Raw genomic sequence first — 15,848 nt, forward strand, 5'->3', positions numbered from 1 at the left:
AGTAAGTAATCAATAGATGCACTGCTATGGTAAACCGACAAACGTGTGATATAAGCTACAATTCAATATCATGATTACCACGTGTTATTGAGGCTAAAGTATCAATTAAATTTATTTTGTAGTAAACGAAATACCGTGAAATTCAATTATTTCTACTTTTTTAATTTTTGGTGTTAGCATAGCCAACCACGTGTTACTTAGACCGAAGTGTAAATCAAATTCAAATTATAGTGACGATAATACAGTGAAATTATTCTTTCGTGTCACGGTATTAAGGCTAACTAAAACCACATTAAGGAGAAACGAAGTTCGCGGGGGCAGCTAGTTGCCTTATAAAATAATGATGGCCCTCGTGACTTGGATCCTTTCTTGCACTAGCAAAATTAAGTTAGACCTGAGAATTCTAACATCTGCTTACTCGATAGTAAGTAGTAAAATCCTTAAAGACTTATCATGCACATTACAGTATTATTTTGTATCATTCGTTCTTCATATGATATTGTCTCTTGAGTGAATTCACTGTCAAGATTGGACCTCTTTGAAACGATTATCTAAATACGATATACGTAAGATAGTACTATATTAGATAAAAAGATAGTACTATACTAGTCTTTAGTTAGATATACTAGCTAGAATGAACATTGAACCAACATTTATTATAAACGATATCTTTTAAATTTGTATCACTTTACACGGAGAAAATCATTTTTTTTTTCAAATATAAAACAGGCGGCAAACGGGCAGGAGGCTCACCTGATGTTAAGTGATACCGCCGCCCATGGACACTCTCAAACACTCTGGGTGTTGCCGTTAAGGGAGGAAGAGTAGGAGCAGTATTGGTGATCGCAATTACACTTAAAATTGTGATATCTTAATAATAAACAATTTATTGTGTAAACGAAAAGCTAGTTTTCATTTAATAAATACAGTCAAAACCGTTTACGATGACATCGTTTATAACAACATACCGGTTATATTGACCAAAATCAAAGGTTGCGACTGAATTCTATTGTATAAGGTACTTAATAACAACGTCATCGGCTGTTACGACTATCGGTTTTACGACCAAATATGAGTTGTCCCTTCGATGTCGTTATAAAAGATTTTGACTCTATTAAGCTCTAAAGTTTAAGGTCCACTTCCTATTTCCATTATCAGAAAGATTGCTTTTTTACAGAACTGAGGGCTGACGCACAGCGTGAACATTCACACTGTCCAGGTTCGCGCGATGCCAGCCTTTAAGAATCGTTATCTATTTTTAATGGACATTAATTTAACTCTAAGTCGGTTTAATTTGAGAAAACTTTGTTGGGCAGCTGGATCCAAATACTACCATAAAAAACATTGGGTAACAAACAATCAATAAACATGATGATCACTTATATATTGAACACGTGTTATTAAAATGAATCATAATTTTCGAAAAACAAATGCACGAGACAATAGCTGTAAAAATTTGAATTTGGAACTTCTATACAAACTTTTGAGGTCAAAGTTCAACAAAACGCCCATTTCATAAGGACCTAATATTATTTTGAATTTGTATATCTAGACGATTTAGCGATATCTTAGACCCGTATTCTTTGCATATATGTTAAGGTTTTACGTATGAATATTCAAGTGACTCTATAAACATATGCGGGTTGTCTAGTACATGTCGCATCGAATTAAGTATGGTATATTAGTCTCAGTATAATTTATTAAATCTATAGAAATTAATTTTATGGAACAAAATATACCGCCTTTCAGGGTGGCCTTTATTTACTTCATTCAATATATAATTCGAACAGTTGTAAGTATAACAAAACAACAGTAGGGACACATAAACGTAACTCAAAATACATATCGTAATTGCTTCAAGGCGTAAATTTTTACATTACTTATTTGACAGCCGTTTTATATAACAATTTATTGCCATAAACATAAATTATATAACAAACATGTATGTGGCTCCTGATGTAGTGAACTACCTTTACCTCCCAGTAACATGTACTGTGTAAAAATGTGTCAGCAACACAAAATTACGCTAGGCGAATTACGCTTATCTCGAATCTACAGAGGCCTTACTACGCATTTTGGCGTGACTGATGTTCCAAAAACTAACACAGACACGTTGCATACAACAACTCTCAGCCACAGTCTCAAATACACGCACCCATTCACACACTCATACGACTTGTATTTGATTAGACACAACAACTTTTAAAAAAAAATTCATACCACGTGTACAACGGAATAATTTTTATCTAGTTACCATATATCTGTCTGGAATTAGGTTTATTATTTATCATTAATAAACGATAATAAATTTATTGTAAATAATAAATGTCTGTCTTTAATTTCTTTTAATTACCAAATTAAGTTACCAAAAAGACACCTAAAATGCTTGAACAATAACGCTGCACTGTGAACAATTACATTCAGTTCCGACATTGTGTTGTTAAATGCATATTACTATAACAAGTCAAGGTCATTTTTCTCATTACCATAATCTACATATCTAAATGCGTCGTTTTTACCTATAGAATATCTATTCTCTAATATAAGTAACGAGCAATGTTGGCTTCAGCGTGCGACTCTCATCCCTGAGGTCGTAGTTTCGATCCCCGGCCGTGCACCAATGGATTTTCTTTCTATGTGCGCATTTAACATTAGCTCGATCGGTGAAGGAAAACATCGTGAGGAAACCGGCTTGCCTTAGACGAGTTAGAGATTGACGGGATTGGGCTGCAATGGTCAGCGATTCTACACACATCCGCTCGGGTTGATTCACGCGACATTGCACATTACATAGGGTACATTGCAATGGGCATTAGATGCCGGTTAGCAGATAGCACTCTTGAGACACTTTAGAAGATACTCTTTTTTTAGAAGTTACTTTCGAAATGACCAATTTTAATCTCCTTGAGCTACACCTACTTTTGTTTTGATTAAGCTCATGTAATTAAAATTGTTAGTTGTTTAGTTTGTAATGTTAAAGGATAAAGCCTTTTGTTTTCTTTCAAATAATATTTTATTTCAATTAACCTCACTATCACAAACATGCAGTTTTCATCGTATTCAGTCATGTGAATTATTTTTTTTAACTATACGAGATCCCGAAAGTTTCGGGATCCCGCGGGATTGATATTTCTAATCCCGAATTTACGATCTCTAGTCGGGATTGCATTCCCTACTTCCGACGTTTTTCTATGGGACCGATATAGTTCGATCGCAATGAGATCGCGCGGTACCAACACTCATAACAGTCTTGGGTGATACGTGGTACCCGTCCTGGCGATCAACAATTAATTCCTACTGAAGCCAGCCAGATGCCAGATTTTATATTTCCTATACTGATAAAATCTTGATAATATAGAACCACATTTTACGAAAATAATATCAAATGTCAGTTTTTATAATCTTTTCGATCATTTAAACCATAAAAAATTTAAGCAAATTCATTTTCAAAACAGGTTTTTAGTCTTCATATCATGAAAGTAAATGAAACTCTTACTGTATAAATTATATGTTAATTAGAATTCGATAAGTGCTGAAATTTTAATACCTAATTTAAGGCATCGTAACCGACTACAAAAAAGGATTATTAGTTTGACATGTTTCACATATTCGAATACAACAATAGTTAAGTTAGATCTCTAACAGTAAAGATCTAATTAAGTTTGTTTACATGTCTGCTTATAAATTTGCATCAAAATCGGTTCAATGGTTTTGAGATACCCACGTATTTCTGGGACATATAATGTATGTGGTATTAGATTAAATTTTTAACTAACTTTGTACTAACTTGTATTTTCTATTTGTAAATAACATACAACATTTTACTATCAATCATTTATAACTTAACATTATAATTAATATTTATTTAAATGTTTAATATGAAACGGTAAGTGAGATTTCTTAATCTGCATCGCTAGGATACAAGACAGGAGTTGACTTTGACCCAGAACCTCCAGCGTTGCAATAAAACCAATGACAAACAACGCGTATGTGTCGTACACATATCAAGTTAATCAACGAATTAAATACACTCCCATTAAACATCTGGAGCTGGCTACTTTTCCAATCGTTTAATTAGTTACAAGCAATATTGAACTGTATGTATCAAACAATAAAAGCGACACAAACAAACGCGCCACTTGGACACTTGACTTCTATTTATTGCAGTATTGATTGTTAAAGTAATTTGGTATCTATCAGTGATTTCCTTAAGGTTAGCTCACGTGTTGATGCTGTTATCGTTAGCAAGGCATCAAAATAAACAATGGCCGAGCGTGCCAAATTATACCATATAGAACGTTGAGCAATCCAACAAAACACAAACTAGCACACACAATTGATATTAAATTGTCAACAGTTATTTACTAACAACGCGTAAATGAGCGCGTGGCCGCGACGACCACTCGCGCTGACGTTACGAATGACACTGACGGGTTAGCCTTCTGAATTTTGATACGCGTGGAGCCGGCGCCTGCGCATGTCTATCAGGTATATAACAGGTAAATTGCTGCTGAAAATTGCTGGCAGTGATGCAACCGTCAACTGTTTTCCTTCCTTCGCAACCTTTGAATGAATTATCGTGACAGGTTGAGACTGAAATTAAACAGAGCTGCTGTGGTTGATCTCTTAGTACTATAAAGTACGCGTTTACATGTGTGGTAATGCATTTTGGTTTTGTATAGAAAACATACAATTTAGAACGCTATGTAAATAATGTCCCAGGACGAAAGACATCATCAAAAAAAAAATCAATGGCGCTACAACTTTTTTAAGTCTAGGCCTCAGAATTCTGTATCTGTTTCACGAATATTTGTCAATCAAATAGGCAAGCAGGTGATCAGCCTCCTGTCCCTGACACACGCCGTCGACTTTTTAGGTCTAAAGCAAGCCAGCTCTACATGATATTTTCCTTCACCGTTCGAGCGAATGCTAAATGCACACATAGAATGAAACTCCATTGGTGCACAGCCGGGGTTCGAACCTACAACCTCACGGATGAGAGTCGTAAGCTGAAGCCACTAGGCCAACACTGCTCTGACTTCATAAATACGTAACTCATATGTAAATTATAAAAAATATATCAGTAATATTGAATTTACAATCCGTCTGATTGCTTTCATTAAACAGAACTATAAATAAACACAAGATAAATACATGAGCAGATTCCCAGAAACATCTTGAGGCACGAAAATATTTGCTATCAAACTTGTATTGCTAACGTGATTTGCAAAACGAATTTGTATCTGTGAATAACGTTTAATATTACTCATATAGGAAAACATAATAGGTTTTAGCTATATAAGGTAATGTTAAAATTGAACAGGCCAGGACGATCTAAACCTGTGTTTTTCAACGTCCCAATTTGATTGTTATAGGGGGATATTCCAAAATATATTAAAAAAATAGAATTTCAATTTAATTTTTTCATTATATTTTTATATTTATTCACACTTATTTACTTTATACAAATATATATAAAAACCAGGTTACATAAGTAAATAGCAAAGGGCGGCCTACAGAGGGTAAATTACAAAAGTGCATAACAATAAGACAAAATAACATGCAATACTAACTATAACTAACATAAAGTAAAATGTAAAAATAAAAAATACTAATAATAATACGTATAAACACAAATGTAGAAGCAAATCCAAGGGTTAACTGAGTCATAATTAATACATGTTAGTAGCTAATTACCAAAATTTAAATAATTACCAATTAGAAAAATGACCAAAAAGATCTTTAAATGAATTTCAAGACTCGTCTGATACTTTGCACAGTAAAGGAGGAGTGATAGAATTCAGTTTTATGAGTAGGAGTTTCAATAATTAGATTGTTTAAGGAACGGAAATTAAACTATATGTTTTACTTACTGTGAATCGTCATAAACATACGTGTCTTAAGTAAACATTTCAATTTTAATTTAAAAAATTATGTATATTACATAAGGGAACCAAACTATTTTAGAAAGGCATGGCACAAAAAAGGGAAACACTGATTGAAAATTTTTTTACTAACATTCTTCATATAATATATATGAGTCAAGATTCTTATTAAACTGATTCAATCAAAGCAGATAGAAAGAGACTTATGACTACAGTTAAACAATGTTAAAAATATAAACGATTTTGATAGTATGCTAGTTATAATCACATATATTTATATAAATCATTTACGCGAAACAAATTTTAATTAGTCCGATCTACGTGTCTAGGTTTTTCGGGTACTAATTAAAAGATTACTTTTACATAAAACGTACTAACAAATTTTACATATTGACAAGTCAAAGACATTGACAATTCTATCACATTTAAATGCAACCATTAATTCGTTTCATTCATAGCAACAGTTGTATCGTTTAAAAAACAGTTATAAGATGCATCCTTGAAAATAAAACAAGTAATGTCTCGTGGTTAGCAACTCTCGCGTAATGAACGGCCAATTCGTTCTGGGACCCTTCTCAATTGAAACGCACGCGATTTTGAACTCTCAATGCAAATCTTACAACGCAAGACAAATTCCTACTATTATGTGTAATTAAGTACTGCTGAATGCGGTATACACCCAAGATGGTTTTAGTGGGTACTCCCCAGTCGGCTGTCTAAGTAGCAGAGGGTTTATCTGGAAGTTTATCATATGTGAATAACCAATTTCCACGTCAAATATAAAGGGTGAACTCTATTGTAGTGTGGACTCACTTTCCGCATTTAGACGCCCATTAGGTTGGTTGTTCGTTAAGTTCTGGCTACTTAATCCAGTCTAGCTCCTTCCAACTGCCCACTGAAGTATTTCCGAACCAAATCAACTCAAGAAGCGCGTACCAATTCTTAAAAGGCCGGCAATTCGGGAGCCAACTGCCATTGAGTGTCCATGGGCGACTCCCTGTTCTATTAAAAGTTCTGGGCATTTCGCGAGGATTTCTGCTAGTTGGGAAATCACAGCCACGCATTCCAGGACTACGTGGGTGACTGATTCATCTGCGCTGAAACAGCCTCTGCACAAGGTACTTTGGTGGTGGTAAGGTTTGTCGCGGTATAGGCAAAAAGAGATATTTATTTAGGAGACAGTGGCCCGTGATTGTCGCTATTATTATTTTGAGATTAAGTCGGTGCAACTTACATCTTGTTATCAGTAAACGCCTCAACTATACTGTATTACAATAGTCAATCAGAATTCCTGGTTTACCATTTGGTTGTCAAGTATATAGGGACCGAAACCGGTGGAAATAGAGAGTTACTTTCCACGACGCTCAGACTTTAGCTGCCGATTAAAAAGATAATCAAAGTTAAAAAAAAATATAACACCCCTAGTGGTAACGTTAATTACAAATACCATAAGTTGTAGAATAACTAATATTTGACCGAGGCGTATTTGAACATTTAGCCAAACTCAATAGAACTAATACTCCAAGGGCAATATCTAAATAGTTAATATATAGTAAAAACGATTTAACCATAAAAGGAATGAAAAGGTCAAAATCTGTATGAGTTCAAAATACTATCTTTACTGCGATTAACAGTAAACCGTTAGCGTTTATTAAAAGTATACCGTGGGTGCTATTGAAAGCCAAAATGCTCTTTTGTGTCCTCAAAAGTATTCAGAATTAATTTTGTACACTGTTCCTTACATATGGACTTTAAATAAATTGTCATTACAAAAATGGACGACTCTAAGTAATTGTTAAATATGGATAATATTCTAATAATTCAGTAGACGAAATATGTAAATGAAATCTTAGTTTCGTTATTAACAATTTACATCCAAACCTAAAAGTTTTAAAACAACATTCGTTTTGGTTATTTCCATGATGGTTTGACTACAAAAAGCTGTAGGGAAAAACCGCAATTATCACATAGTTGATTCACTAATTTACCTATTTTATATGATCTAAATACATACAATATATATAGAGCCAATATGAAGTAATAAATAGTTTATATTAAAGTTAATATGTAATTTAGATAAAATAAAATTAATTTCCTTCAAGAAAAGAGCGCACATGCGAGCCTACTGTGAGTGTCAATGGGCGGAGGTATCACATGACAGATGAGCTTCCTACATAAAAAAAAACATATAGTATCAGAAAGAAAATATATTTTAATGTTATTATTAAATCAGCCTAGTGCCACTTACCAAAGCAAAAATGAGGCACGCCCATTATCACGAAACCGTTTAGGGCATTTTTGACCCCCTAACTTTGTTTTAGATACAACTAAAAGCCCGGGTATTATTTAAAATTTCATTCAATTTGAACCAGTAGTTTTTGACACTCACTAACCGATCATGAAAGTCACATACGAGAAACCTCAAATTTAATTTATCACACATTATATTCAATTACATTGATTGGACGAAGTCAAATATTTATTAAAAATATATTTAAATGAGATGATGTTAAGTTATCTTAAATTACATAAAAACTTAAGACATGCATTAAATGCTGAATTAACCTGACTCGATCGAGTTGCGAGACTTGTTTCATTTACTAGTTATGTTTTTGATGACGTCTTCCACTTTTATGCTGGTTATCATGTTCATGGTGTTACAATTTAGTTTTTTGTAAAAATATTTCGACTACTTGGTTATAACCCCATTTTTAAAATTGACATCTCATAAATATTTTAACATGCCACAATGGTATTTAAATTTTTCTATACTTTACACAATTTAATATTAAGTAATCGTAACCAAAACAATTGATTCATAAATTAATTTTTAGTAATAATTTAATTCCAATTACTTTAATCGTTTCGTTTAATGAAATACTAAAAATACATACAATAATTAAAACAGGCCAAACATCTTACAGCACTGTTGTTATTGTAATTCGAGTACTTGCATATTGCACTTTCACTAAACACAACACGATCGATTCATTACCAAAATCACACATTTCATAAAAGTCCTGCCATGCAAATGCACGAAAAAAACCCGCAAAAATTTCGCGGTAAATGTCAAAATTGGCGCGCGACGCCATGATGCGAATATGACGCGCTCCGAGGAAAAACGACGCGTCCCAGTCGTGTTCCGAAATAGAATATGTATCTGCCAGACGGGCAGACTGAGGGTTGAAAATAACACAGATCGAAGATATAGACCAAAACCAAGGTTCGAAATACGAATTTATTGCGCGTAATTCACTCGACTTGTAAACTTTCAAACATTAATTATTCAAACTATAACACATTTGTAACACAATTGGTATTTATCGTATCATCAGCTCGGTCAGTATGTGATGGCAGAAGGCTCCGACATCAAAGTATAGGTTACCCATTAATAGATATTGCTTGGTTCGGTGTTACCAAAAATTTGCTGCTTACGAATATGTAAAAGCAATTTTCTACTATGACATCAAAATCAAGGGTGTCGTGGTAAATGTCGTTCACTGTGTTAAACGGACAAGAGAATGAAGTCATTTTAACAAAATGATTATTATATGTGCGGCCGGAAAAATATCATCAGCTCGGTCAGAATGTGATGGCAGAAGGCTCCGACATCAAAGTATAGGTTACCCATTAATAGATATTGCTTGGTTCGGTGTTACCAAAAATTTGCTGCTTACGAATACGTAAAAGCAATTTTCTACTATGACATCAAAATCAAGGGTGTCGTGGTTAATGTCGTTCACTGTGTTAAACGGACAAGAGAATGAAGTCATTTTAACAAAATGATTATTATACGTGCGGCCGGAAAAATATCATCAGCTCGGTCAGAATGTGATGGCAGAAGGCTCCGACATCAAAGTATAGGTTACCCATTAATAGATATTGCTTGGTTCGGTGTTACCAAAAATTTGCTGCTTACGAATACGTAAAAGCAATTTTCTACAATGACATCAAAATCAAGGGTGTCGTGGTTAATGTCGTTCACTGTGTTAAACGGACAAGAGAATGAAGTCATTTTAACAAAATGATTATTATATGTGCGGCCGGAAAAATATCATCAGCTCGGTCAGAATGTGATGGCAGAAGGCTCCGACATCAAAGTATAGGTTACCCATTAATAGATATTGCTTGGTTCGGTGTTACCAAAAATTTGCTGCTTACGAATACGTAAAAGCAATTTTCTACTATGACATCAAAATCAAGGGTGTCGTGGTTAATGTCGTTCACTGTGTTAAACGGACAAGAGAATGAAGTCATTTTAACAAAATGATTATTATATGTGCGGCCGGAAAAATATCATCAGCTCGGTCAGAATGTGATGGCAGAAGGCTCCGACATCAAAGTATAGGTTACCCATTAATAGATATTGCTTGGTTCGGTGTTACCAAAAATTTGCTGCTTACGAATACGTAAAAGCAATTTTCTACTATGACATCAAAAAAGGTATTAAGGGTGTCTTGGTTAATGTCGTTCACTGTGTTAAACGGACAAGAGAATGAAGTCATTTTAACAAAATGATTATTATACGTGCGGCCGGAAAAATATCATCAGCTCGGTCAGAATGTGATGGCAGAAGGCTCCGACATCAAAGTATAGGTTACCCATTAATAGATATTGCTTGGTTCGGTGTTACCAAAAATTTGCTGCTTACGAATACGTAAAAGCAATTTTCTACAATGACATCAAAATCAAGGGTGTCGTGGTTAATGTCGTTCACTGTGTTAAACGGACAAGAGAATGAAGTCATTTTAACAAAATGATTATTATATGTGCGGCCGGAAAAATATCATCAGCTCGGTCAGAATGTGATGGCAGAAGGCTCCGACATCAAAGTATAGGTTACCCATTAATAGATATTGCTTGGTTCGGTGTTACCAAAAATTTGCTGCTTACGAATACGTAAAAGCAATTTTCTACTATGACATCAAAATCAAGGGTGTCGTGGTTAATGTCGTTCACTGTGTTAAACGGACAAGAGAATGAAGTCATTTTAACAAAATGATTATTATATGTGCGGCCGGAAAAATATCATCAGCTCGGTCAGAATGTGATGGCAGAAGGCTCCGACATCAAAGTATAGGTTACCCATTAATAGATATTGCTTGGTTCGGTGTTACCAAAAATTTGCTGCTTACGAATACGTAAAAGCAATTTTCTACTATGACATCAAAAAAGGTATTAAGGGTGTCTTGGTTAATGTCGTTCACTGTGTTAAACGGACAAGAGAATGAAGTCATTTTAACAAAATGATTATTATACGTGCGGCCGGAAAAATATCATCAGCTCGGTCAGAATGAGATGGCAGAAGGCTCAGTGACGTGAATAAATATCACCCATTATTAGATATTGCTTGGTTTGATGCTACCTGAAGTAAGCTTTTGAGAAGAATGCGTTTAAAGAATTCCCACTTTGTCTCGATCAATCTCATTCACTGTTCCCGATTTTTTCAATAACGAACACATCCTCACGTCAATACGCTCACTTTCACACCATCACACAACACACTAATTACACGTACATACAAACATATACACAAAATATAGTATAATGTATTTCATAATTGTTAATGTTTTTCCTTTAGTGAATGTTTCAACCTTTTAGTATATGCAATGAACTCCGTTTCTGCCTGTTATATCCTTAGAATAATTGTTTTTTTGATATATATAATTTATGCAAGCTGAAAGATTACAAAATAAATAACATTGACGAACTCGGAATATGATTTTTACTATAGAGCAACGATTAGGGACGTTCAAGAAAAGTTCGTCCCATTTTTCTAAAGGCCGGTAATGCATCGGTATCACCTACCATCAGATGAACCTCCTATCCGTTTAAAAACGATTGCTTAATACAATTATCAAATATTACAACGACCGTTGAATGTTTCATTCGTAACTAACTTTGCCTCGCGTAGCGTAAATTATATGGTTTAAAAAACCTCAAGTTTAACACTATAACGATGTTTGCATTAACGTTTATTTGAAGGCTTTAATGCGAATTTTACATTATCTGCTATACATCAACCCCCAAACAACTCTAAGTTACATCATGATCAAAACATATGAATTACTTTATATTTATAAAGGGTTAGTTATAAAGGGATAGTTATAAAGGGTAAGACGCTCACACTACGAGTGTGAGCTTTTGTGAATTACTCACTACAGAATTTACTCTAGCTGAATCCTACGCAGGAAGACGACTCGTTTACCTAACGAGACATTTATGTACATTCAATGTAAACAAACATATTTGATTAGTATTGTCTAACACATGCGCGATTGAACTTCGCGTATAAAATGCCAGAACGCGCACAGACTGTAAGATTGGCAAAATAATTATTCACTTTGTAAATCCTCATCTCTTTATTTTATACATTCCTTCAAGAAAAGACCGTAACAATTCTTAAAATGCCTGCAACGCACTTCCGAGCCTTTTGGCAACATGAGTATGCCGGCGGTATCACTTAATATTAGGTGAGCCTCATGCCAGTTAGATTACATAATAAAAAAATTACATACAGAGTGGTCGGTGGGAGAGTCATACCATTGATAGAATTACCATTTCATGATCATCGCCAATCGCTATAGCCCTGATCCTCCTGACAAGTATATTTATGTCGCCATCGCAATCTTTAATCAAATTTGAAGACTGAATAACGAGACGGCAAAGGCAGGGGAAAGAGATTATGAAACTGAATGTTCCAGACCGTTGCCGAAAACTCCTATTTCCAGAATTCTTTCGCAGCTTAAGAGCTTCCTCGACTCTTTGCCGGCGAGCGAAGTACACATTACTGTAGAAGATTAATGTTTAGCATAAGGTTGTCTGGTAATTATATAAAAAAAACTTTTATATATATAAAGCAAACACAAATAATCTTATAGAAAATCGGTATGAATTCTGATTCGAAGAACTGATTCCTAACATCAAATATTTACACATTACGACCGCAGACAAAATAGTAAAACTATGACATTGGACACGTCTACGCATGCGTTAAAATTAGAGATTCGCATGTCGTGACGTGGTGTGACGTCATGAAATGCGTATTTGAGTATTTTGGTACATTATGAATTAAATGGGTTTTTGGAACATTACATATTCCTTCATTCATTCATAGTAGCTATATAAGATATAGGTTTCAGATTTTTTATATGACAACTCTTATCAGTATCTATACTCTATACTCTTTTACTATGTCTCCGAAGGATAATTGGAGAGCCAGAGTAAACAGCACTACGTTTTTGCAGACCATAATGATGGCCATAACATAAATGCATAGCTGGCGAAAATGTCTTGATTACAGAACATATGAGAGTCATACCAAGAATTAGATTGACAAATAAAAAGGAGATGACAAGAAAAAAGATTTACTGATTACGCACGGCACACACACGAAACCAGTATTTTGCTTAGTCCGTGGGGTTTATGTGCAGAGGCTCTAATCAAATATTTAATTAGGCGTCTGGTACATAGTAGTAAGTTTATTGTACTAGTAGTATCGCAATACAGCGAAATGCTGCCAGTCTGAAAGGTACATTACCACAGGGACCAACTGTTTCAATTTTTAAAGACCTAATTCTGATTTAAAAATAACCATACATACATACGTTAGTAACAGCAAATGATAAAAACATACACCATGTGAGAAATCCTCTGTTCTAAGCGAAAAAAAATCCTAAAATTTCTTATCAATGAGAAGTGTAATCTTTTACTCTGAAAACTGAATCATGCGCTATCAAAATGACATCATCGGCCATCGACACAGTTTAATTGATCTACAATCATAATGTGGGACAAGGATCAAATGGTTGTATCTAAACTATAATACTAGTGTATTATAAAGAGAAAATATATGCTTAACTAATAACTAATTCCACCTAAAACAAAACGAAAACATTTTTTCCTATATTTATTGAGGGACTCCAACAAGGTTGTAGCTGGCATCCAGATATTTAGCAATACGCTGTATTAAAAAAGAGGAAATTAAATTTTTAAACAGTGATTATAAAGTTGGAGTTAGGTTATAAGTGTTTAACATTCTAACATAGAATACATATATATATATATATATATATATATATATATACTAGCGGACCCGATCCTGCATGATATTTTAAACGATTGGGATATTAAACAAAGTATTAAAGTACTAATTGCAGCGCCATCTGCCCGGCTGATTTGTGATCTAAGCCATCCAGGGCGCCACCCAAGCAAATACATTTAAATCAGTCCAGCCGTTTAAGAGGAGTTCAGTGAAGTATATGTTGCTGGACAGTGTATGTTTTTACAAATACTAGCGAAAATAAAACATAACATATTCATACTATTTGTATGGATAAAGGAAGCTGCGCAGTGTCCCAGAAACATTGGAAGAAACCATTGAATCAACTGCGCAATAGCCACATTTCCAAGAAATAGCCGGGATGACGTAGCTTGGCGGCCATTTTTTGACGTGCCACTAATTAACAATTACTTTTTGCACTGTCGTTTATAAATTAATTATTACATAAAGAATCACTTAATACGTTAAATACCTAAGTATATAGATATCCTCTTAGTATGGCTGATAATTATACAGTTTATAATGTACTACATTAAGCTAACTTAATTTTCCACAATACTTGTAATTACATTTGATTAGCTTTAGCTGTTTACAAGTTGGAAAATAATACTTATGTATTAACTAAATGGATTGCACCACGAATTCCATGTTTCCCATGGAAGGGGATGGAGATGTATAGGACGTGTTTAACCATAATGGTGGGACTAGAACAAGAATTTATGAAAAGCTTTGGGGCTACAGAAGGACAAGGCTTATATTACTTTACGCATTTATCCCGAAGGCGTTAGCGGATACCACGGATCTCCACATGCTAAGATCCTGACATACCACTCTCTCTTCATCCACATGACACCATCGTCGGACGTCGAGGCAGAATACAAAATTCAACCCGTATCACCTCGACGTCCGTCGTTCCACAACTGAGCGTTTTCCAAGGCAGTTTTTGCCGCGCACCACCGCTATGTGGAACCAGCTGCCCACTGCAGTGTTTCCGAACCAATTCGACTTAGGGTCCTTCAAAAGCGTACCAATTCTTACAAAGGCCAGCAACGCACTCCCGAGCCTACTGGCATTTAGAGTGTGCGGTATCACTTAACATCAGATGAGCCTCCTGTGTGTTTGCCCCTGTTAATAAAAAAAAAATGCATGCTCGTTGGTTATGGGTACTATTAATTAGGACCTCCAGGATTTGCTCCAGGTATATACGATAAAGCCTACCCGACTCGACCTCATCATCCACGGTTGCCTTGTAAATTGCACGAGAATGTAAGTGCATTCCACCATGCATTCATGCATGCATGCATCATGTTTTTAACGTATTTTTTTATTATTTATTACTTAAGATGTCATGTGGAATATGGTGTAATGGTTGCAGCTCCTTACAAACGTTGTGTAAAACAAAAAAAAACTTGGCGATTAAAAAGAGTGGCGGAGAGTTTATTAGCAGTTCTTCTCTTCCGCTCTACGCCCTTGATTTGAGAACTAGAAGCATTTAATGTATTTTCTTTTTGACGTTCATAAGTGTACATTGTATTACCTATATGAATAATTGATTTTTGACTTTGACTACTTGTTAACCGTTTCTCATTCATACATTCTACATGGCCTCCTCCTCCTCGTCCTCTTATAACCCACACTGTCACCCGTGGTTGGTGGACTCAGTTTCCGCACTTAGACTCTCAATAGGTCTGTTGTGCCCAATTCTAACTGTCACCCATGATAAACCATAGTAGTCATTGTAAAATTTCAGTGTCAGCTTCCAGTTAGCGTGCATCTTAATCCTGTTTTGAAGCCTTTAATTTTTTTTATTTATAATTTAACGAGAAAAGAATAAGCCATATTGCGATGTGCGACAGCATAAATATATATGTATATATATTTTAATGTATATAACACATGGC

At 34.8% G+C, this 15,848-nt stretch overlaps 1 protein-coding gene across 3 annotated transcripts in view; it reads right to left on the reverse strand.

The window, feature by feature from the left end:
- The window catches only part of LOC123710760 (transcription factor EB), a 101,563-nt gene that overhangs the window by 57,103 nt on the left and 28,612 nt on the right, over nucleotides 1-15,848 (reverse strand). For 2 of the 3 annotated variants that reach the window (XM_045662927.1, XM_045662926.1), the window contains exon 1: nucleotides 4,289-4,402. The exons of the other annotated variant lie outside the window; for it this stretch is intronic. The gene's annotated coding sequence lies outside the window, so the exon portion shown is untranslated. Of the gene's footprint in view, nucleotides 1-4,288; nucleotides 4,403-15,848 lie in introns of those variants that run through there. 3 annotated transcript variants of the gene reach the window in all.

This window comes from Pieris brassicae, chromosome 6, assembly GCF_905147105.1.
Source record: "Pieris brassicae chromosome 6, ilPieBrab1.1, whole genome shotgun sequence".
Classification (NCBI taxonomy): domain Eukaryota; kingdom Metazoa; phylum Arthropoda; class Insecta; order Lepidoptera; family Pieridae; genus Pieris; species Pieris brassicae.